The sequence below is a fragment of the Lonchura striata genome, chromosome 7 (assembly GCF_050655825.1).
Source record: "Lonchura striata isolate lonStrDom1 chromosome 7, ASM5065582v1, whole genome shotgun sequence".
NCBI lineage: Eukaryota > Metazoa > Chordata > Aves > Passeriformes > Estrildidae > Lonchura > Lonchura striata.
In genome coordinates this window covers 29767359-29791534 of record NC_140709.1, presented here as the reverse complement: position 1 = coordinate 29791534, position 24176 = coordinate 29767359, and the positions used below count along the sequence as shown (strand labels likewise).

General features: G+C 39.7%; 1 long non-coding RNA gene across 1 annotated transcript in view; it reads right to left on the bottom strand.

Moving 5' to 3' along the window:
* Positions 1 to 21097, bottom strand: part of LOC146766928 (uncharacterized) — a 174869-nt gene extending 153772 nt beyond the window's left edge. Inside the window, exon 1 of the long non-coding RNA XR_014956776.1 lies at positions 20343 to 21097. This is a non-coding gene — a long non-coding RNA (uncharacterized LOC146766928). The remainder of the gene's footprint in view (positions 1 to 20342) is intronic.
* Between the last annotated feature and the right edge of the window lie 3079 nt (positions 21098 to 24176).

The following is a 24176-nucleotide window of genomic DNA, read 5'->3' as shown; positions in this document are numbered from 1 at the left end:
GCTGCAGCACAAAGATTTACTCAATTATTTCACTGGCCATTAATGATAGGTATTCTTTCAATTAAAATAAAAGCCCACAGACCTATATAACCTATCGTGTTCCAGAGACACTGGGTAAATCATTATCTCCTGTACAAGACCATTATCACTGTGTACCATAACAATCAGACTTAATGAGGTTTTCCTCTTGCCTCCTCTCTTGACTGCCACCAGCAATATTTTCTGTTTACCAAGTTTTTCTATTCTGATTGTATGTTGAAATTACAATCCATCCTTTTCCCAGAGAGCACTGTTTATATCAGCAGCTGAAAAGTAGCAAAAAGGCATTTCTGAGCTAAAGGCACAAGGAACATCTTGGGCATTCCGGGTTTAAATAAGTATTTTGCCCAGACTTGGGCAAAATCATTAAAACTTTTGGTCCTGGCACATTTTAAGGGCTCAGGGTCATCATGCAAACCAGGAAGGCAGTTTTGCAACACCCAGAGATGAACCAGGACTTTCCCTGTCCACTTAAGATCCCGGCTATGTCAGATATTCCTCTCAGTATGATGTTTCCTTTAATAGATTCATCTTTCATTAAAACATTCGGAAAAAAAGGACAGCCTCACTATTTTCATCACAACAATAATAAACTACTGTTAACTGTTATTCTTTCCTGAACTTTTACAGGAACTGCATACTTACCCCACAAGAATGGGTAGGTGAACCATTTTCTAGATTTTAGTCACATGGTCTTGCACCTTAAGAGCCTCATGTTTGAGCAAGCCCAACATCCCAGAGCAACAATTGAGACATTATCATTATGTCACTGCCTTAAATCAGTGCCAGCTGGACCAGGATGATGCCTCACAGGGACTATTTTGAGCTTCATGAACTGAGTGAACTGTGGTTTGCAGAGAAATACAAAAAAGCTCAAGAGGCTTTATATTTCACAAGAAAAAAAAAAAAGTTATGGTTTTATCAATATGGTGAATTTTAAAAAATACCCATGACAGGATGCAATCTGAAATGCAAATACAAGGCCTATCTTCTTCCAGAGTTTAAATATCAAAAATGACCTAAACATTTACAGTGGCTCCCTGGAAGATGTTAGGCTTACTGTTATATTAAAATTAATTGGTTGAGATCGGAGTGTCAGGAATGGGATTTTCAAAAATTAAGCATGGCAGAGATGATTGTGAATTTCATTTTCTAAAGTTGGCTTTTGTTAGAACAGATGTTTAACTTGAACAAACCAAGGCAAATTGATGGGCAGCATGTGACAAAAGATGCCAACACAAATATTCCCTTTGCCCTCTGCGCCCTTTTAAAGTGTATCCCAATTTAAGTCAAGACTTGCTTTTAACACAACAGCTGACAGGGACTTTGTGTTGCAAAGAAACCTAAAATATGTTGTCCTCCCACACAATAAAGTACAAACGTCCACCCCAAAACTCAGCTCTCAACCTCAGGCATTCAAACTAAGGGTTAAAAGGGGTGGGATGCTTTTGGGTTTGGCTATGGCTTTTTGGTTTCTTTAAAAATACAATGCTCTCCTTTCTGGTCAGGTTTGCATGTCCTGACTATGTGCTCTATGTGCTTGAACAAAGAGCTGATTTAATATATTTAGAACATATTTTTGACATCTTTTAAACCATACAGCACTAGTTCATTTAGATACTGTGACTACTGTGTGGACAGACAGTAACGTAAGAGCATGAGGACTTCTTCTGCAGCCCTCGGTATAATGCCAAATTCTGTTACCAGCAAGTAAATATATGTTATTTTGATGAATTACATAGATGATTCTATGTAATTTCTATTCTACACTGACTTGCATAAACAAGATTTCTTTTTCAGTATTATGACAGATAAGTTGCATCATCTAGTGCTGATAATACTGAATAGATTGATTTAATATCTTAAAGTTCAATAAACAACTTCAACCAAACAAAATGCCCCCACCTACAGAGGATTAAATTTGAGGTTCATGAAAACTAATAGTTTTCATTTACTCAATTTTGAGCCAGAAGCTTAGATGCAGCATAATTTCAAATTTGTTTAAAGGTACATTGATGTGAAGGGAGAGCTTTTTCTTCTTTTGCTACGAGGCTGCCCAGTGAAGGTGTCTGAAATGAGTTTGGGCTCAAGAGCTGGGAAGGAATCATCTCTCATAGAGAGACTCAAAACCACAATGCTTTGAGTTGCACAGAAATCCATGCTCAGAAACATGAGGCTGTCAGGTAGGTGAGAGTTAAGGTCAGTAGGTCAAACAAATGCACAAAGTGACTGTGCTAGAGGGTTTTATAGCCTTTCTGCTCCACATGAGGGATAAATAAGGTGTGGAATTGTTTCTAAAATTACTTTGGCTCAACAGTCTGTCCATTGCCTCTCCTCTGGGTAATCTTGAAGCCTTGCCAGGATGTTATGTTCTTTGATACAGAGCGTTTGTCATGATGAATAGCATTATGTAAAAGTTGTATTTTCCCCTTCTTTTGATTTGTAATATGAGAGATCATAACATGGATTTAATGTTAAGAGGTCTAAGTACTTTAAATCTTTAAAATACCTGAACAATTGAGAGCTTCATATTTACAGTGTCAAAAGCACCCTTTTGAATTCCTTCTATTCATACAAAGCTCTCATGATCTGATTTACAAATACAGTTTAAAAAGAAACAAAGCATTTTTCCTCACAGCAAGAAACATTTTCCCGTCAATAAATAAAAATTACTAAACACAGAACTTCAAACATTTTTATCTCGATTTCCCAGTCCTTCCTCAGTGCTTGTACCTAACACTGGTTGCAATGTACTGAATTTTCAATATTCCCTCCTTTTTTTGCCTATTCCCTACAGGTTCATGTTTATGCACATCTTTAATACTGAGTACTAGAGCACCTCTCCTTGCTCGTTTGTGGGTAGATGTGCAGGTAGGCTGATGAACAGCACGAGATACAATGGCACTGTCATTTACCACTTACACTGATCAAACCACAGTCGCCAGCAGCCTGTGAGTGATAACTCACAGCTCTGCTCTGCCTAAGCAAGGATCACAGGCTGTGGCCAGAAAAAGCACGCTGCTCTGGCAGCCAGGCACAGGGCTCTTGATCTCCAAGCTCCCTTTGTTCCCTCAGACTCCACACAGAAGTCAATTACACATTTACTGATAACGTGGCTTACCCTGCCAGAAGGGTACTTCCATTAATATTACATCTAGTATCAGAATAAATGCAGAATAAAGCCAATTCTGTGGTTAAAACCCGTGATATCTTGATGGCCACTTTCTGAAAACAACAGTAAAATGTACCTATAGCAATAACAAGGTACAGAACCACATGACAGCTCTTCAGAGAAAGCCAAAGTACTTTGAAAAAGATCAATTACTACAAAATCAGAGTGCACCGCTGTCAATCTTCTACCTTCTTTTATAGTGAGAAATGAAATATAAATAGCCTTTGGCAGTGGGTTGGAGTACTCCTCCATTAAGGGGAGAGTTTGCAGTGAAGTCTAAGGCCAATTCTGCTGACTTCTATGAGCAGTGCAATATCCTATACTCCATTTTGCAAGGCCCACTGATGATAAATAATCATCACAACTCTGCTGCTTCCAGATGCCACTGATACTTCTTCAGTCAGTCTAATGAGAAATCAACTCTCCATAGCCCAAATTGTTTACAATGCCCACAAAAAAGGCAATGAAGAAGCCCTTTTTGAAAGCAATTTAAAAGGGGAAGACTATTTTAAGGTAATCAGAAGAGTAGGAAAAGGAGGCGTTCTCCTGTTTGCTTACAATGGCCACAAAGAGCATGCAAAAATAAAAGAAGTCTGAGAAATAAGAAAAAGGTCATTGAACCACTGCTGCCAAAGAAAGAGATGTCTCATTTCTATTAATGTCAACTCAAGAGGCCCAAGTGTGTCAGGCTTCGCAAATGTCACCGGTGTTATTACCTCGTTGTCGAGTATTATCGGTGTGCTAAAGGTACATATTCTTCTAGATGGCTTTATGCTGATCTGGCAGAATAAGCCAATGAAGCATGAATAATGTGTGAATTTATACCATCATGAAAAGTACTTCTAACTACTGCTCTCCCTTGACATCTTCATAAAAAGATATTTCATTACAGGACATGGAAGATACTTTTCCAACTCAAACTCAGCTGCAAAGCGGAATACAGATTTTGTTGTGAGTAGTTTTAAGCAGCAGAACTGAAGGTAGATTGTGTGCAACACTGGCATAAAATGTTCTTAACTAGAGTCACCAGTCTGAGAGATGAGAGCCCATCCTCTGGTTAGCCCATCTTTCTGGGCTAACCTCCAGAAAGCAGAGCTGTCGGAGCTGCAATTTGGCAGTTTGGGAGAACAGGGCAAGCACCATAACCTGCCACCTCTGTGTTTCCATGTGCTTGAACACAGAGAGCACAGACATCTCTAACACTATCCTGGGTTTTGTACCATTTATACTCCTTGTTCATCTCCATCTGAATGCCTTCTCCCAGTGTTACTTATAAAGCAATAAAATGAACTTGTATGCTGAGCAGGACACAAAATAAGCATGGGTGGTCTCTTTAGGGTGCCAAAAACTGCTTGAGACTGACAGCATGAACTAATTTTGACTTTAACCTCCTTGTCCTTTTCAGAATTAGTTCAGAATCTCAGCAATTCTAGAAAGAATATTACAGACCAACCAAAAAGTGCTACATTTCACAACAGTAAGGCACACTAAGAAATAAGTGTAATTTTTCTCTTAAACTATCAAAGTAATTTAAAACCCTTAGTGAGTATCTTAATAGACAAGAGCACTCTAGCTTCAAATGGGTTTTAATGGGAGGGTAACCACAAGAATAAAATCAATTAATGAGTACTATAAATAGATTAGTGAAAACTCTCAGCTCTTTTCCTTTTTCAAAGATCCTCCTACCCCACCACCCATGCAACTACTTCCAGAATAATATGATAAAACAGCCCACATAACAAACAAAATATTGCTACCATTTGGAGTTCTTTACACTGAGTTTTCTGGAAAGTTTATGCAAGTTTATACTTCAAAACTGGAGTGTTGTAATTACACTAACAATACATTCACATGGAAACAGATAATACCAACGTTTTGATATATTTTGGCTGCATTTGGAACATAAGAAATAAGATGCCTTGAAAGTTAAGCTTTTTAGGAAACTTGGTCTATTTGATGAGATGTGCCATTTATACATTTTGCCAAGCTGCACCCTCTAAGAGCAGTAAAGAATTTCGAAAAACTTAGGTGTCAGTTGCAATAAAACTGAAGTAAATACTAACAACCACACACGTGCCTGTGCCTCTTGTATCTTTAGGTAAAAACAGAAAAAAGCCTTGATGTGTGCATTCAGAAATGAGAGAATATACTTTCTGCTTCTCTTAACATTTAAATACTGAAAGAAATGCTAACAGAGATGTAAATTCCACTGTTAACAGATACTGTGCTGTGATCAAGCTGTGATTTGCAGAACAATGCAGAATCAATAACCAGTAACTCGGTGCTGAATCCATGTGAATGGTGTTCCAAAGTCTTTCCATCATAATAAAGCATGGCACAAAGATAGATCTGACCTCCTTTTACTGACGGGATTGTAATTACATGGTGTCTGAAAAACAGCCAAAGGTCTTGGAGTACTTCACCAGTGAGCCACAGCTCTATTTCCCTTTCAGAGCCTCTCAAGTGTGTTGGAGAAATCTGTAACCACACTTGACATCCTGAGGGCTGCAACATGAGAATGGAATGTGAGAAAGGACAAGAGTGGTGTTGGGAGCATGCACGTGGGCAAGAGTATCAGACATGGGGCTGCTATCATCTGCTGAGGCCACACAAAACTCTCATCCCGAAGAGGCAGATACAGTGGACTTCAATAAATGAGCAACCATAACAAAGCTATACTCAGCAAGAATGCAGTAAAATCAGGAATTAAACACCTCTTCTTGCATGCTGTTTAGGTAGGGATTTACTTTTCCAGCATCTATGTGACAGTAAAGTAACCATGGAAATAGCCTATGGAAGTTGATGCACAGAGGTTCTCTGATTGTGCATCATAGCTGTTTCATTTGTAGCTTTTAAAGAATGTGAATTAAGTTGCCCAATTAGTCCATGTTTGTTCTTTTAATTGCTTCTGTTCTGCTGCATCCTCAATGACGCAATTTGTGCCCTTTGATGTCACAGGGGGTCATGCCAGACATATAAAACCACTGACAGTGGAAAGTGCAATAAAGATTTCCATGGAACAGATTTATTCACTGTGGCTGTTAAGGGTGGGAGACCTGATACAGACCTCACTGATCTACACCAGGTCAAGCTAACATTTGATAAAATCAGTTACAGAATTGGCTGACTTTGCTCCATGTCTCTACCAGACAAATACATTCACACATTGAGGATTTATAGTTCTTATCAGGAAGCTTGAGAAATTAATAATTTATCAATTTCAGCAATACAATTCTTCCGTAAGACTTATGATGGTGAATTAGAAATCAGTCATCTTCTGAGGAGAGTTTCAGGCATTGCCATGATAACTTGAATGTATGTAACCTGACAAACTCTTTGTTTCAAGGACTCCCACCCCAACAGAGCAACTCTGTGACCGTACCTCCTCTCCACTGCAATTGTTTTAAAATAAATCTGCCTCATGTATACACCAGTCATTCATTGCCATTTCACTTTAATTCACCCCAAAGGACTGATGATCCAGAACCTCAGTTCCTCTGCCTCAGAGGTCCTGACACCTTCTTCCCAAGAAGCATGCCCCAGACGGCTGAGGTGGGCTCTGAAGAGGGAAAGTCAGGTTTGAAATAGTAGATGTGCCCACAGAGAAAACTGAGCCCACCAAGCTTTTGGTGATGTCCAAGTATTAAACTATTGATCCAAGAGCAAGACACTTAAATTCTGGTTAGATTTAGAAAAGACAGGACAAGAGTGCACAAACTCACTGCTCCTCAGGAAACCTAATCACATAATGAAATATTTCTAAAATAACAGAAATGAGATTCTATTGAGGTGCTCCTCCACTCCCATTTCTTGCAGAAGATATATGAATGATACTGGGAACATTTCCACCTGCAATGAATTCTTTGTTCTGAATAGATCAGTGTAGTTAGAACAACTTCAAGCAAGCATACAGGATATAGCAGACAAAAAGAGAAAGCTAAATGCTCCTAATTGAAGATCAAAATGAGGAAATAAGTTCAGAAGAAGAACCTGTTTGAAAGGCCCTTGCAAATCAGACTTAATAGCAAACACTAGGAAATATTCAGATTTTTACAATCATATTGAAGCACGAAGGACCAGCTGCATGAGCTAAGCCTTTTGGAAAGCAAGAAACAAAAGTTTGAATTGGTGTTTGGTCTTCCTCTTAGTCACACATTAAAGACAAAGCAAAGGGCAATTAGTAAGAAGTTCACTAGTTATAGCACGTGTTCAAATGAGCCAGTATTCACTCAGATGAGTACAAGTTTATGTAATTTCTACGTTCTTTAGAGTAGCTAAAGATTACTCAAGGCATCTGGTACCTGTTTGTCTCTGTATATTCTACAGAAAAATAAAAATTAAAAACCTTGTAACAACTGAGGAAACAAACACTTGGAGTGAATAAAGATTGAAGTCTAGCTTAGCAACATTGTTTTGTCATTGTCACACTGTCTGCCTAAATCACTTCAGGAAAACACCAATTCACTCCCCTTCAATGCCTTTGTAACTATCCTTGGCTTACAGAGGATGTAAACTCCCAGTCAAACTGAATATGACAATCACAGAAAAATGCAAAAGTATCATTTTACTTATGTGATTAGTCCCACAAAATCTGTAACCACATCCTTACAGTTAATCATGTAGCTAAGTGCTCTTCCTAGCTCAGGCCCTAAACCATCAGCTTAGTACATAGTTCCACAACCCATTGTCTGCTTAAGACATTCCAGATGCACCTCTTTTCATCTGTCAAGGGCACACATTTGTACCTCTCATGTTTGTGTTTAAAGCTATTGCACATGTATCAGGCATTCGAATTTTAAAAGGTCGAGATGTATGGATTCTAGGATTGAATAAAATACTCAAAATCCATATTTATTTGGATTTGCAAATCTTTGTAGAAAAAAGAATTGATCAGGAATGAATTCATAATCACTACTCACATATTTTTCTGAAGTGTAATATACATAAACGTATACACAGATGTATCAAAATATATGCAGAGGGAGCAAGATGAAGTACTGGAATGATCAGGTTAGTCCAAATACAAAGACGTAACATGGGAAAAAAGCACCCCTTGCTGTATTAGGAGATGCAGATCTTGGATGTGACGTGGTTGGTGTTTTTATTTCAGGGGTGTGGATGCTGGGGGGAGAGGACCTCTATTTTAGATTTTTTTCCTATTTGTTTTTATTGTTGTTTTGAACACAGTCTGAACCCCATCTCCCACATGGGTCAGGCTACCTATGACCTAATGACAGGCTGCCATGCACTGCAGCAGAAACATTTGCCTGACAGCTGGCTGAACCCTCTGGGTGCCCCTCATGTATCATTATTCCAATTACATTGACACCTGTGCCATAAGCTTCAACCAAATCCACTGTGAAACCTGTGCCCTATCTCCTGTTCCTTACCAGGGGCACGTAGCCACAGGGTTATTATAGAGTCTGATAAAGCTTTTTATGTGGAATAAAGATTAGCATCACACCATAGAAAGGCTGACAAACACAGCACACCTGGACTCCTTATTTAGCTGTATTTTGCTGAGCACAGGAAACAGTTTTTATTACGTGCCAGGGAAATAACTGTAAGAAAAAATCTGGCTTCAAAACTGAGACTCGACCGTACCGCAGCCAAATGCGGTGCCAGTCTGGGACAGGTGTACAGCAAGGGAGCAGGTGGAAGATAAATCCCATTGTGGGATGCTCAAGGATGCATATCTCACCACAAAGAAGGCATGTGTCTCTGGTACTGGCTCAGTTTTTTACTGTCTGCTTCTACTGGGACTGAGTTTCTGCTCTGGAGCACACCACAGGAAAACAGGAGATCACAAAAGCAGGCTTGGAACCCTCCCCAGCTTTTCAAATTAATGACTATTTCTGAGGGAGAGCTGTCCCTTCCTTCCTAATGAGCTAAAGTAGTTCATTAGACTTCTGATCAAATGTAGCTCCAAAAGTAAAATTAAAAAGAGTAAAAATTGTGCCCTTAAGCCAGTAGAAAAACATATTTAGTGATATTGTGTTAAAACAAAGATATTGCTCATTCTGACCAGAGACAGTAAGGGAGAATCAAAGCCTGGAAACCTCAGGGTGGTCATCAGGGGTTTGCTTGCTCTAGGATTGTATTCCCTCATATAGAAATGCATCAAATGCACGTCACAGGGACAATCTCTGACATAACTGCTCCAAACCTGCAGTATTACACAGACAACAGAAGACCTGCTGAACACAAACAACCAAGTAATTTCAGTTTTATAGCTCTTGTGCTTAGGTTGTGGTTCTGATTTTCAGTCAGCACTTTTAGCTGTCACATTTTGGAGAGGAAAGAACAAAAGCAAAGAAACAGCAAGTAAAATGAAGGCAGTATGTAGCATCACAGTTGAAAGGAATAGCTACACTCCAAGCTCTTTCAACATCTAGAATTCTCAGAAAGGGTAGAGTTGAATATGAAATATTCCATAAAACAGTCAAAATAAGATACATAATTTTTTCCTACATTCAGCGTAGGCAAACAGTGAACTCCACAACACAGCCGGTCGCTGCAATCAGTTTTGAACAACATATCAAGATTGTGTGCCTGTGCAAGCAGAGAGAAAGAGTGAGACCGAAATGCAGCCTGCATCAAAATTGCTAACTGAGGTTAGACTACCTTCCAACTTCACTGAAGTCAGGTGCAAATCTCTTACAAGATGAGCCTTCAGCAACAGGCTGCTTTCCTTAAAATTCCTGTGCTTTCCAATAAGTGTCACAAATACAAACCTTGAGCACAGTAGTGGTTGTACTTTTTTTCTTTTCTTGAAATCAATCACTTATAGATTAATCATAGAAACTTTTTTTCTTTTACTGTAGATTTGTCTCAAGCAGCCATGAGCCATGAATTCAAGTGTAATCACCTTGATAGCAATTATAGATGTAACTTTCACCTCCACTGCACTTTGAAAATTTGCTTAATTAATGAAATGTCTTTCTGCTATGCTAAATGTAGCAACCCAGAAGTCTGGATTCCAGCTGCCTGGGACAGATGAACATCCTGCAGGATTCTTGCCTGTCTCTCACCCACCGCAGTGCCTGGCCCAAAGTCTCTGATTTAGTGACCAGAAGCACACCTAGTCTGTAAAGTGGCCTGCTGCAGCAGGAAGGAGCTCATCCTTGCTCATGGTCATGCATTTCTTGGCCTTCCAACAGAAGTCAAGTGAGTTCCAGTTCAAGATAAGCATGCAGGAATGTCTGACACCCCAGCAGCGGGGCTCTATATTAAACAGGGCCCCCACACAATTGAGAAGCAGTGGGTCCTGCACAGCACAAAGCGCTTCTCTCACCTTGGCAGGCAGCATTGCCAGGAAGCCACCAGCTTAATACAACTCAGCCTGAATTAGCTATTTCTTGTTAAAAGCTGAACTGGACACATAAAAATAGCAGCAACACAAGATTATTTACTGACTTTAAATTGCAGGGCTGTTTAATGTCATTATAAGAAAGTGCTACAGCTACTTTCCTTGAGGAAACCACGGCTAGAAACAAATAATGAGGGAAATGCCGCCAGTTCTCAACATTTTTACAGTAATAAAACCTCAGAAAGCCCCAAAAAACAAAAATGCCTTCTGAGTAAAAAAGCCTTTACAAAGTTTGGCATAATGAAGTAGAGATTAACTCAAGGCTCAAAGGTCAGTAACAGCGGTCCAAGGGAATGCTACTGAATATTTTGAATACTGAATATTTGAAGGCTTTTAGAAACTCTCAGTTCTTGAGTAGCAGTCAAAAACTCACATGAACTATTATTTTCTCCTATTTATAAACTCTGGGGGAAACAACATCATGCATGTGATTGAAATCTCATGTAAGAATTGTTAAATTGTGTTCTCTCCTTTTTTAAATAATATTTTATGAATTTAAAGAAGAGTATTTCTTTTGAAAAGCTAAACAAGCTGGTGCAAGAACAGTTTGGTTTTTTTTCTAGTCTTGGAGTTGAAAAGAAGGATATTTGGAAGAGGCAGCAATAGTACAAGCTCCTTGACCCATTAGAAAGATCAACTCTCATGTAATAAAACCATAACAGAGTTTAGAGATTCTTGCTCCTCTTTTTTGCAGATTTGGAAATAAGAGTTGACAAGGAAGAAGAGAGAGAAAGGAAATAGGGCTAAGTCACCCAGATATGAATATTTGTGTAGTACATTTTAAATAGGCTCCAAATGGTTCCTCAGGCCAAGCAGGGAGTATTTAACCTTAACATTCAAAGCCAGTTGCACTGTATTGCTCAATAGTGATATCACCTCTTGAAAAAAACATCGCTGATGTAACCCCAAATCTAATGTTCTTTCATCTATTTCTTCACCATTCTAACAAGCACTTACCAAATTTGCCATTGATATATTTAGACAACAAAATGAGGGCTAAGTGCTTGCAACTGCTTTTTTTGTATGCACGGGGAAGTGATCAGCAATTATAGAATCTCACTTGGAGACCTGTTCATTTTAAGTTTCCATGAAACTGAGGCATTGTTCTTCAAAAACATGTCACAGGGGTTCCTCATAAGCAATTTTTAAAAACGTCATTTTCATAGCCATACAAATGTAAGTCAAATAAAATTACTCCACAGCTGCTGGGTTTCTAGCTTTTCTAATTGTATTTATTCACGGATTTCCTTGGCGTTTCAAAGTGGAACTAGAAACAAAAGCAAACAAAAAAAAATCCAACCCAACAAACACAATGCATACATTGATGAAACCTCCTGAGTGCTTTAACATAATCCAAGGCAATTTTCTCCAAGAAACAAAATGAATGAAATTTGGTTATGGACCCCTAAGCTTTGCAAACCCTTCAACTAGAACAAGAGAAATATGTGGCTGGAAGCCAATCGGCAGCCAAATGTGTTAGATGTGTTCCATTTATTATTAATGTGACAACATTCTATATAGCAGCAACAGGGCAGGCAAGTAAAGGGTTGCCATGGAGATAAGTTACTCAAGATGCAGCTAAAAATACTCCCTTCTTCCCTTACTGTAATAAATATTGCATTATGTGAAGGCTAACAATGATGATATCAAATGCCATCTCACAAAGGCTTCCAGCTGTGAGCGTCCTGGCTATCTAATGGATTGCCCCATGGACACGCAGCACTTCTTGCCTGTGGATGTCAAAAGAGCCTATTTTTTGCCCTTATTGCATGGTTAAATGTTAGATGGCAGCTGTTGACATCATTAGGACAAAATATAGCTCCCTACTCAGGGTAGATTTCTTACACCACTGTGACTTTGGGGGATTACAGTCATGTTCTGGGAGGAGATGCAACTGAAAATGGAAAACAAACATATGGAAATGTCCTTTGAGCAAGATCACAGGAGGTTATCAGGCCTTGTCTCCGAGGACCATGGTTACACATTTCACCTTTTTGCTGCTCACCATGTGCCTTAAGACTACCAAAGATTCTAACAGTACCTATTAATCAAAGAAAAAAAGAAAAATTTTCAGGCTTTTTGGAAGGACTCTTTCCCACCTTCAGCTGTCTTGTAGTTTAGATATGTTCAAACAGCAGCAGAGTTTATACAAAGTTGGAAAAGGATGTTTCAACATTCTTTGCCCTCCACAGGAAATCTTTAAAAATACAAAACTTCCATTTTTCAGTTTTAAGTTTTCTTCTTCAGTAAAACTTTTCAGTTACTCTGATATGAAGTGAATCTTAATCAACCAATTTAGCTGAGAGATTAAAATATTTAATACCAGAGCAAAACATAATTCAGGTCATTGCTAATGTCATAACCGTTCTTACTTTTTTCTCTGCTTACAGTCTTTAAAAGATGGAATTCACATTTATTTCTTAGTTTATCATCTAATTGAACAAAGGAATTACTTTCATAGAATCCCAGATCATACAGGTGGGAAAAGATCTAATCAATCATCCAAGCTATGTCCTTGTTAAATTCTGCTGCAGAGCAGTAGATCATGCCTGACCTTTTTTCAGTCAGAAACTCACCTTCAGCACTGCAACAATAGAGCTTCTTGCCAGTACACATAATCATATATAAAATTCTCATATTTCCAACTCAGTTTGAATCTTTTTGTTTTGCTTAGGGTGACAGTATGCTTATTTTTCAGTAGAATAAGCTATAGCTTAAAAAATAGGATAATAATTACACTTCAAAAACCCAGGAATTGTTCCTAGAGAAGCAAAAGGCAGGGCGGAAGCTTTAATTTTGCCATTTCTCAAAGTGCAAGATTGTATCTGCCGTTAATAGGCAGCAAAAAGCACACATGGGAAATGCAACCAGGGAATTTAAGAAAATGGAGTAGCACTACACAAAACTTCAGCCAGTGTGTCCCAGGAGCACAGAACTCTGTGATCAGCACCATTTCCCCTGCAGTGGCACACTTTATCACTTTGCTGAGAGCAGGAACCTCCCCTTGACAACACACACAGCCACTTCCTTCAGGAACACTGTTTTTAACTATCATTTTTCTTCTTTTTCTGTGTGTACTCTGCTCTTACCCTTGATGGCACAAAAATGAGCTCTCTAACACTACCCCCCAAGCACACTCAGCTGCTGGCTGAGTAAACACAGGAGCAAGCCTGTCCTGAACAGCAGGTGAGCCTACAGCCACAGAAATGTCTGGCTACTTACTCAAAAGAAAAAGCACTCTTCAAAATAGGCCTCCCTACCAGGCGTAATTCCTGCTTCTCCCCTTTACCTAAAGGGGTTACTCCATTTTAAATGCTCACCTGGACTCAACCCCACAGAGCCTTTAAGCATGGGCTTTGTGGTTTATTTGCTGGCTCTAAAGGACTCAACACACTTTTGGCACAGTATTAATGATATCCCTACTATCATTTCATGGATAATAATTTGACTCAGATGTGTCTGTGGCTCTCTTAGCTCTCTCTACTTAACTCTCCATTGCCTTCCACTACACCGGGTTGCTTGAAGCCCTATCCAACCTATGCTCAAGTACCAGCAAGGATGGGACACCCACAGACAACCTGCTCCAAAAGGGATTTATCCCCTTAAGCAGCCTGTTCCAGTTTCATGATTGTCCCTGAAATACCATAGAGCAATTTCTTTCTGTTTCAAGAAGCAGATTGTTAATTCTTTGGGAAGAATGTGACTTTTTATTTGGCTTTTAATTTCTCCACTGCTGTACATTTACCCTGTGCTAGTTTGTTTTTTTTTTTTTTTTAATTTTATTTTCTGTCATTCCAAGCAAGGTGTTATCCTGTTTTTCACAAACACCAAAGCTCTCCTGTGAGCCTCCAGCCTCCCTCCAAAGGCTCAGCCCAGGCAGCTCCTGCTCCGTGTGCTTTGGCACGCAGGTGCATTCACAGTGACCTTGGATGATACATTTGCTGGACAAGCCTCCAGAGGATTGCATTATTTCTGGAGCGAGGCTGCCTGTCAGACATTGTAATACATGGCATAGATGCCTGTTCCTAACAGACACCACACCTGGAAAAAGCATTCTCTTGTTTTTCACATCCATTACACAGAGGAGAGTTAAGAGGAAAGCCTGCTTTTAAGCATGACTTGATTGTGTTTGCTCCCACCAAATCTTCTCTCCTTTTTTTTTATTTTTGACAAATCTTATGGTTTATATATGCCAATTATAATAGCACAGATAATAAAAACAGCAAAAAACCCCAGACCAAATATCGGATGTATGGGAACCCTGGGGAATGGTGTTTTTAGGAAAGGATTGATTTGTACAGGACTATGGTTACACTGCATAAATACACTCGGTGTAAGAACACTTCAGTAGCTGAAGATGTCAAACTACAGCAGAAGGGGATCTCGGAAGGACAATGTTTATCTTCTGTCTACTTTAGAATCCTTGTTAGCTGAGCAGACTGACATTAGGACAACACTGACTACATATTTTTAAAACACTGAGTGTGCATCACCTCTTCAAAAGGGAAAAAAAACCCAAGAATAAAAAGGAAAGTTGTTGGTGGGTTCTGGATGGTTTGTGTATTTTTGGTTTTTTGTTGTTAGTTTTGGTGGTTTTGTCCGTAGTTTGGGCTTTTTTGTTGTTTTTTTTTGGTTGCAGCTTGGGAGAGGATGTGCATTTAAAAAAAAATAAAGGTTAGTAAGGTTTAGATGCTAAAAACTTAAGCTGTAAAAAGTCCAGGTGGATAAGGTGACAATTTCCTATCAATGAGAGCAATCAATCATCACAACACACTCTTAAGAAAAATGGTAGATAATATACCTTGGAGATTGGATGACTTTCATGTTCTAGCTAACCACCAGTTCTGCCTTAAAGAAAAGTTACATAGATGTAAAAAGATTTAATGAATCTCATCATACAGATACTGGTTTAAAATTAATGATCCCTTTCAAGTTTAAATGCAAACTGTAAAATAAATACCCTTCATACAGTTCATGTAACTTATGGTAACTCAGCCGTTTTCACCTGAAATATTTCTAACTCTAAAAATAAAATAAGAGAGATCTGTTACATACAGGGAATATTTCTCATATAGATGAAAATTTTAAGAATTACTTCAGATGTGACATGAAGTAAACCAATGACAGCACAGAGTCCATATTACAGATTAAGCATCTATTTAAGAAGTATTTGAACAGAGAGCTTGAATGCCCTTTCCACAGTCCCCCAAGGAGTCCCCTGAGAACAGCCTCCTTCAAGAGCAAGAGCACTGAGCTTAGAGGCTTTTGTTGGTTCCAGGTCACTGCTCTCCTGTTCTTGCTCTGAATATGAAGTTCTGCATTAGCCCTCCACCATCACACATCTCTGGTGCCTTTGCAGATATTTCCACTCAGAAAACATAATGGGCTTATGTGTCTTAGACATAAAGTGTCCTAGCTGGTTGCTACCTCACACGGTCCTGCATTCAAAGGTCACACAGACTCAGGCCAAATATGCAGAAACAATTCATTAAATAATAAGTTAAATTCAGTGAAGTTATAAGTAGGAAGGGTGTAATTTATGTTGAAATTACATATAAGCAATGACAAATTCCACCTTTGATATCCATTGATATATTTTGGTCTTTGCTTAATTTCTCTCTTCCATATTTGAATATTTTCTAAAAACATCCATTAGAACTTCAGTAATTAATCAACAAATGTCATTTTCCATTAAAGGACATTTAATCATCACAAAAATTAGGAACAACTATCAACCAAAACCAGTATAATTACTTCTAATGCAAATGTGCTAATTTAAATTGTGGAATACTTCTTTAAGAGAAGTCTGTGTTAATTGGGGTCTGCTCATGAAAGCAAGCTGCTAATTGAGCTGGCACGTACCAGATAGACTAGTCCAACTGAAAGAAAGACAATATTTGCAATGTAACACTGATTTTAAAAGTTAACATTTTAATGAAAAAAGCTGCTATCAGGCTCATGCCAGTTCAATTAGTCACTCCTTCCCATGAGCAGACCCCAATTAACACACTTTTCCAAAAGAAATATCCCACTGTTCAATTAAAAAATGGAAGCATAGATGATTACACAAGTCTATTTTGATAATTAGTCTTACTTGATCTGTCTCAAATGTGTTGTTTCTGAACTGCTGCATCATCAAAACTTATGGATTATTTTCGAGCAACTGCTTTTTATCTGCATGAGGCAGGCATTGTCTGTACAACAGAACCAAAGCAGCTCAACAATTCAGCAGTGGCAAGGTAACACCTTGGTGCCTGGTGGTAATAGCAGAGATCACAGCATGATGGTTATGATCAGTTGGAGAAATCAGGTGGACAGGATTCCTGTTCTAAGTGAGCTCTTGTACAACCCTACAGCAAACATGAGTAAATAAAAGCAGGCATGGGTTGATCCACAGCCTGAGGTCAATGAGAATCTGTCTTGACTTCAGTGACTGTTGGATTAGGTCTCCATGTTCCATGGGAGAAGAGGAATTATTGCAATGCATCAGGCAGTGGGAGCTGGCAACTGGGCAAATATTGATTTGGCATGGTAACTGCTATAATATTGACTTTAAACACAACTTGAATATAGATTTGTCAGCCATTCTGCAGCACTGTGTCAATGTGCAATAGTGACAGCCTTTGATGGCTCAGTAAAGTAACAACAGTGAGGCAGAATGAAGGGTCATGATCACTACAAACATTCCCTCAGAAGTATCACCATACACATACCTGGGGAGCTCATCAGCTAACTGAGCTATTGAAAGGATTGGTAAGCTGTGTCTAATTAGCCAAGAGAGATGTTAATCAATAAAGTCACACAGAATTTGGGATTTTCCCCCTGTATTTGGGACTGCAGCATAAAATACAGTGGTTTCCTGTGGAAGGAATTGATCTTGCCTACTAGTAAGTTAAAACAATTCTTCTCACCATTGATCCCTTCAAATCAATATTAGGCTTTTTGCTTGATACGATGGAGCAGGCAACCCTGAATTCACAAGTAGAGGTGGAGTAGAAGCAGACATGCCATCCCTAAAGCAAGCAGTGTGCAATTACAGTGCCCCTGCAGTCCACTAGCAGTAATCCTGGCTTCAGCTGGAGTCTTTCATTGCATGGCTGGACCAAACTTCTGTTATTACTACTTGTCAAAAGTAGTTATCACTGTGATTCCCTGAGGAGACATTCTTACTGATCTAAAGTGTCTTTAGAAAGTGCAACACGATCATCCAGTCTGAAGGAGAACATACAAATCTATTTGCCTTAGGATATTACATGCTTGCTAGCTTATCACTGCTGCATCTAATGCCATTACCTAATGTAGTATGCAGGTATTCCTGTCACCCAAAATTTATATTAAAGACAAAACCCAAAAAAACCCCCATAGACATGCTTTGGGAAATTACTGTGATCAAACCAGAACAAATTTTTACGTATCCAGCTCCAAAATATCTGGTGGATAGGGCAGGAAAACTCAATGACATATGGCCTTTAACTCACGTATTTACTTTCCTTGAGATAGTTGCTGTAAAACTACCACCCACATTCCCAGCATTCAGAAATAACATCACATGTGAAGCACAGAATAAACTTATTCACTAAAATATTTTCATTTTGAAGGAGAGGATGTACTTCCTTTTGGAAGTCTCGTAATTTCTGTGACCCCAGAGCAGCAGGATAACCCCAGAGGATGACTTGAGCTGAATAACTGCACCAGACTGGTGGATTTGCTAAAGGATTCCAGAAGATTTGCTGCATAAGGACCTCCCCTAGGCAAAGGGCTTGAATAAAGGCTGTAGGAAAGTGGTGCAGAACAAAACCTGCAGCCAGCTCCTGGTCTGGTAGGTCAGAACCCTTCAGATAGGCCAGTGCAAAGGACATCATTGGTGTCTTTTAAATTAATATTTTCTTTTCTTTTTTCCTGTGGGTAGAGTCTGCCTTCTCCCTCTGGTATCAATTGTAACAATGTTTAAGTCATGAACATATTTCTTCACTTTATGGGGTTTTTGTTTGTTTGGGGTTTCTCTTAAAAAGCTTGGAGCAGGAGAGACACAATTTATGGCATTGCTTTTATGTCAGTGGAGGTGCAATGTCAGTGCAGAATTTGCCTCACTTTTTCTAATCTTTTCAAGTATGCACAGCTACTCTGAAACCTCCCTGCAGAAACTTGGCAAGAAAAAAAAAAAAAAACAAAAAGTAGGGGTAAGTGAAAAGGAATGAGAAAAAAACTTGCCTTTCAGGAGATGCTTTGCTCTTCTGCTCAGAATCCATCACTCTGCTCCTATACATGACAGACTCTGTTCCTATCCCCAATATTGCTACAGTGACAGCTGCCCCCTCTTTTTTTCAAGCTATTTAGTTTTTTTCTTGTTGATTATGGCACATTCACTGTCACAAAATTTTCATGCAATCTCAAAGTTTAAGTATTTGGCCTCTAGCAGCACAAAACATTTTTTATTTTATTCAGAATGCTCCCATTCTCAGTGTGGTCACAAGCCACCAGCAACCTCACATTTAAATTCAGGAATTGAAACCCTTGCAATAAACTTCACACTGAATGAGTTAACACAAACATACAATTAATTTTTTTTCCTCAGGCTGGAGATAAAGACCATTAAAATCTGTATTTCTGTTTTAATCAAGCATTCAAAATCCAAAAATAAATATCCTCAGTTTTAAGTATTAGAGAATCTTTTCAGTGGACTTAAAGTTTCAACAACTTCTCCAAATCTGGTGGGGAGAAAACACCCACATTAAAACACCAATACTTCTTACATTTCAAACCCATTTATCTCCAAAGATAGTAGAAAGAGAATTTAATGTACTGCTACAGAAATTCAGGGCCTAGTTGAACCAGTAGCTTATAATACACATTTTGAACTACATCCTCATTTAGGTTATCAAAAAGAAAATAAATGGTTTGTCCTTTTCAAGCATTTCAACACAAACTTCATTCCAGACAGAGAGAATACAAAGTCAAACTTTCTGCATCATATGTATGAGCTAAGGATGCAAAATAATGGCAGCTGGGACTGCCCTAGTCAAAGAGGAACAAAAATATTTGTCTATAACTTCAAGACACTATGAGAGGTTTTTTTTTTTAACAAAAAAATGGGGAAGAAAACAAAGAAAAAAGGAGATCCCTATGACCCAGCTGCAGAAGCAAAAGCAAAGTCAGAATGCAGCAACAGCAGATCTAAGAAGACACTGTTTCTAAGAAAACTGAAGGAAGGGAGTCAGCAGGGAGAGGGAAACATGTTCTCCATTTTGATGTTGGCATCTCTCAGGCTCCTTGCCAGGGGCTACAGGCATCTCCAGGGCCCACCCAAACCCACTCAGGAGACTCCTACAGAAAGCTTCAGTTAAGCAATGCAAGTATCTCCCCATCCCCGTATTTTGTATGAAGTCTTATAGCAACCAGTGTACAAGTGACATTTTTTACAATTCTGTTCCCAAGATACGAGGTCTGTTCCTACTGATCTAGACTTGTTAGGCATTAACTTGAAGCTCAGACAAGTTCCTCAGGTACAGGAGCAAACTCAGGGCAGTGGGTGGTAGCAAATAAACAAGTTTCACAAGGCTCTACTGGCCCTGCATACACTGACAGCTATTAGCACCCCATATATACTTTAAGATACATGATGCACATATTTATTTGGTCAGGCTTTACAGAGAGCCAGACTTTTTCAGGTACAGTAAAAAAATTCACTATTCAAACACAGAGGCAGAGAAATTTGGTACAACTTAAGAAGACCAACCCTCTCAAAGACTGTAACTTACATACCTTGCATAACCAGCAGTTCCATCTTCTCAACACCTTGTGTTCCAGAAACCCCAAAACAGCCGGAACAACTCACATCATCCTTGCATTTTCCAGTCTTTCATCTCCTTAAGTCCCTGAGTCAGGAGCTTCAGAGTCTCTTGATGTAATATACATTACAGAAAAGGTAATTCCATAAGCAGTGACTCTCCTCACAGCCTCCAGCGGGGGGACATGGTTCCACAAAGGATGGCTCCAGCTTTCTGTGCAGCTCCTTCTCCCTGAGCCAGCAGCTCTCTGAGTGAAGGCAGCAGTGTGGGGCTGTGCCCCCAGCCTGGGCTGCCCCATCAGCAGAGATTGGGAGCAGCTGGGATGGCCCCACCTTAACCACGCACAGGTGCAGCTCGTTCCCTCCTCGGCTCCAAGGCCCACTCAGGGGGCAAATCCCTGGACAGGTGTGGCCAATTCCCACTGCCCTACCCACAGAAAGTGCGCTGACAGCCTTCTTCACTCCTTGGCAGCAGTGGGTGTAACCACTGAGGTACACTGTCAGAACTCAAAATGTCCCCCAGACATTTTTGGAGGTTCCAGGCCCAAGTCAGAAGCATTTGAGACCCTGGCAGGCAGCTGGAAACAGCTGGGATTTTGGGTTTGAACCATGGAACGATTTACCAACCTTGCAGGAAGAACAAGAAGTCACAAAAGTTTGGATATTAGAGTAGAAGTAGTCACAAAGTAGAGGGAAGAATTTTTTAGTGCTGTACAGGGGGATTTTAACACCTGTACAGGAGGGCTTCTGTTTTGTACATCGGGGTCAGAGGTTTTAAGATGGAGGGATCTGGGCCTGCCCTGTCCTCCCTCTTTCTCCTTCCTTACCTCCAAGTTCTTGGTGATGTTGGCACTCACAGATTGGTTTAGAGTAGAAAGGCACCATTTAATATAGGTAACAGGCATTGGGGAAAAACTGCAAACATGTAACACGTAATGTACCATATAAAAGATAGAAAAGCACCATTTAATATAGGTAATAGGCATTGGGGGAAAATTGTAACCATGTAACACGTAATGTCCCATATAAAAGATAGAAAAGCACCATTTAATATAGGTAATAGGCATTGGGAAAAACTGTAACCATGTAACACGTAATGTACCATATAAAAGAGAGCAGCAGCCCTGGGTGGGGAGAGAAGAAGCAGTCGGGGTCAGAGAGGATGTCAGGGTGTGTGTGTGCCTCTGCCTGAGCTGTGAGCAAACCACAGCAGCCCCAGAAGAAAATCTTTTAGATAACTTGCAATAAACTGCCTTGAGACCAGACAACAGAGACTGCTGAGCCTTTCTTTGGAAGCACAGGTTGGAGGAGGGATTTTTCCACCCCACGGAGCCACCCCGAACTAGGGATTGCTCCAGCATCACTCCATGGCTTCAGAAATATAAACTGAGAGAGCTGATGGTCACAGTTAGTAGTGTCCTTTTCACACTAAGGACAAACAAGAACTTTCAGCGCTTTAATGGGAAATCAAGAGAGCTGCCAGACCACAAAGAAGGACAGTGGCCACCTTGGAACCTCCCAGGAGACAGAAAACCCACGGTGTCCCACCTCTGCCTTTGATGGCTTGATAAAATGCCACCTTGTTAGCATGGGCAGGCAGGCACTGTGTGCTGAGACTTTCACCTCTGTCAAAAAGAGAGGAGCCTAAGCCCTGACCCCTTTCCCAAGGTGCTTTCAGGCTGTGCCTCCTGCTCTGTCACAACAGATTGGGCTGTGACAGGTTGGTCAAGAAAACCAGAGATGTTTTACATTTTCTGCTTGACTTGCAGGCCTTTTACCAGGCTAAAGCTTGGGATATTTTTTCCACTGGTATTTTTTATTATGCTTTAGGAGAAAAACAGGTCTGAGGTTGACACTCAGCATTACAATTTCAGTGCTATGCACATAAATTTAACTACTTAATTCCACTGAGCATTGGGTAAGTGGGGCAGCTAAACCCAGTATATTGCATGGAACATTTATCACTAACTACAGTATACAATTCCCTTTGCCATTTAGGCTTACACATTTTACAGCATTTACAATCATGCTGAATTATGCTAGAATTCCCATTTCAAAGGATTTCATGAATGTATTGCTTGAATGCTGCCAAATTCTTTTTTTTTTTTTTTTTTTTTTTTTTTTTTTTTCTTTTGTTCATGCAGACTTTAAGGGGAAGTGAGGTCCTGTGAGGCTGCTTATGCACTGCTGGATCCCAAGTACTGTTGGGATGTCTGGATTTCATTGCAAAGTTCCTGGAATAAAAATTTAAGTGGGATCTGACTGAAAGCTACAAAGAGAAAATGGATGTAATTTTTAACCCAGTTCACCATAGCCATTTGTGAATGTTGATTTCTTACTGGCATCTAACTGTTATCAGTCTTTATCATCTTTTTATGATTAGGGAAGGTCAATAGGGTCCCTCAGCCGGGCTGGAACCTCACTTGTGTACCAGAGCAGAGTGACTCACCTTCATGCCCCTGATGAGGGACCTCAGTGGGGTCTGACACGGGGTGATGAGAGGATGGCAGGAATCAGTTCTTGCCTTCAAGTGAACTCTCCTTGCTCTCAGAGCAGCTCAGCCAGCCAGGGAGCCGCACTGTTATCTTCCATGAGGGAGAATGTGCTCATTGGCTTGCAGCCATCCTCTCCCTGAAAATCTCCCAGTGTGTTTTCACAGTTTAAAACTGGATTTCTTCAGGCTGGGAAAACAAAAGCAAGCTCAGAAACCCCCTAACTCTCACAAGACAAACCTCACCCTTTTACAGGGGGCACACCTGGCCTGCAACTTGATTACTTCTACCTACTAATTTGGTGGTGCGAATTTTTGGACATATAGAACACTTTCAGCTGTAATCCTGGGTTGTGAAAAGTGTAGAAATACTGTTCTATGTCCCCTTAAATAGATGACAAAATGAATCCAGAATTTCCTAACTCTCCTATGCAAATCCTGCCTATGATCTTCCAAGTTTCCTTTATATAAACCCCATAGGTTTAAGAGTAATATTTCTGTAAGTCAGGTAGATTAGGTATTTTTAAAACTCTTCCTTCTCTTCTATAAAAAAAAAAAAAATAGGATCAATTAAAAGCAATGTCTTCTCAATTTGACTTCAGCTGTACTATAAAACTGTTATTAAAACTATCATGGATGTGACAGAAATAAAGGAGGTGATGAGGAGATATTTATGATGTACAAAAAATGTCCAGGGAGTACGTCTAATGATGTGATCAGGGTTTTTTAGGCCCTTAATACAGTGATTATTAATGCAAGTCTGCTTCCATGCTTATGCAAATAGGCCTGGGACATTACAAGAAATTTCCAGTCATGTTGCTTGAGAAGGCCGTGTGGGGATGTGAGGCTGTCTGAAGCCTGAAGAGACTTTCTTAATGGAGTCCAACAAGATTAGTTGCCTTTCCCCACTACATGATTCTGTAAAAAAAGCAAATAAATCACTAACAGTCTCCTAATAGACTTAGCTCTCTCCTGTCCTGAATGAATATTGCTTGGAATAAGCTCTGCAATGGCTGACTCTGAGATTGCCACAGTGACTTGTTTTTTTCCAAGGCTGTGTGAAAGATTTCCAAGTTTTTGAAAATGCTGCCCCTTGTCCCATATGCAGGAGTGTAAGGGGCTTTCTGCTGCTGGGCTGGAGCCCAGTTACTGGAATGGTTTTCACCTGATCATGTTCTCCAGCTGGATCTCTGAGGTGAAAGGGGTAACTGGAATTCCCTCCTTTCCTGTGAATAACTCAATACATTCCTCCTCCAAACTCATTCTGTTAATGGATTTATTATGAGCTGTGTGATATATAGATTGCTGCCTCACCCAA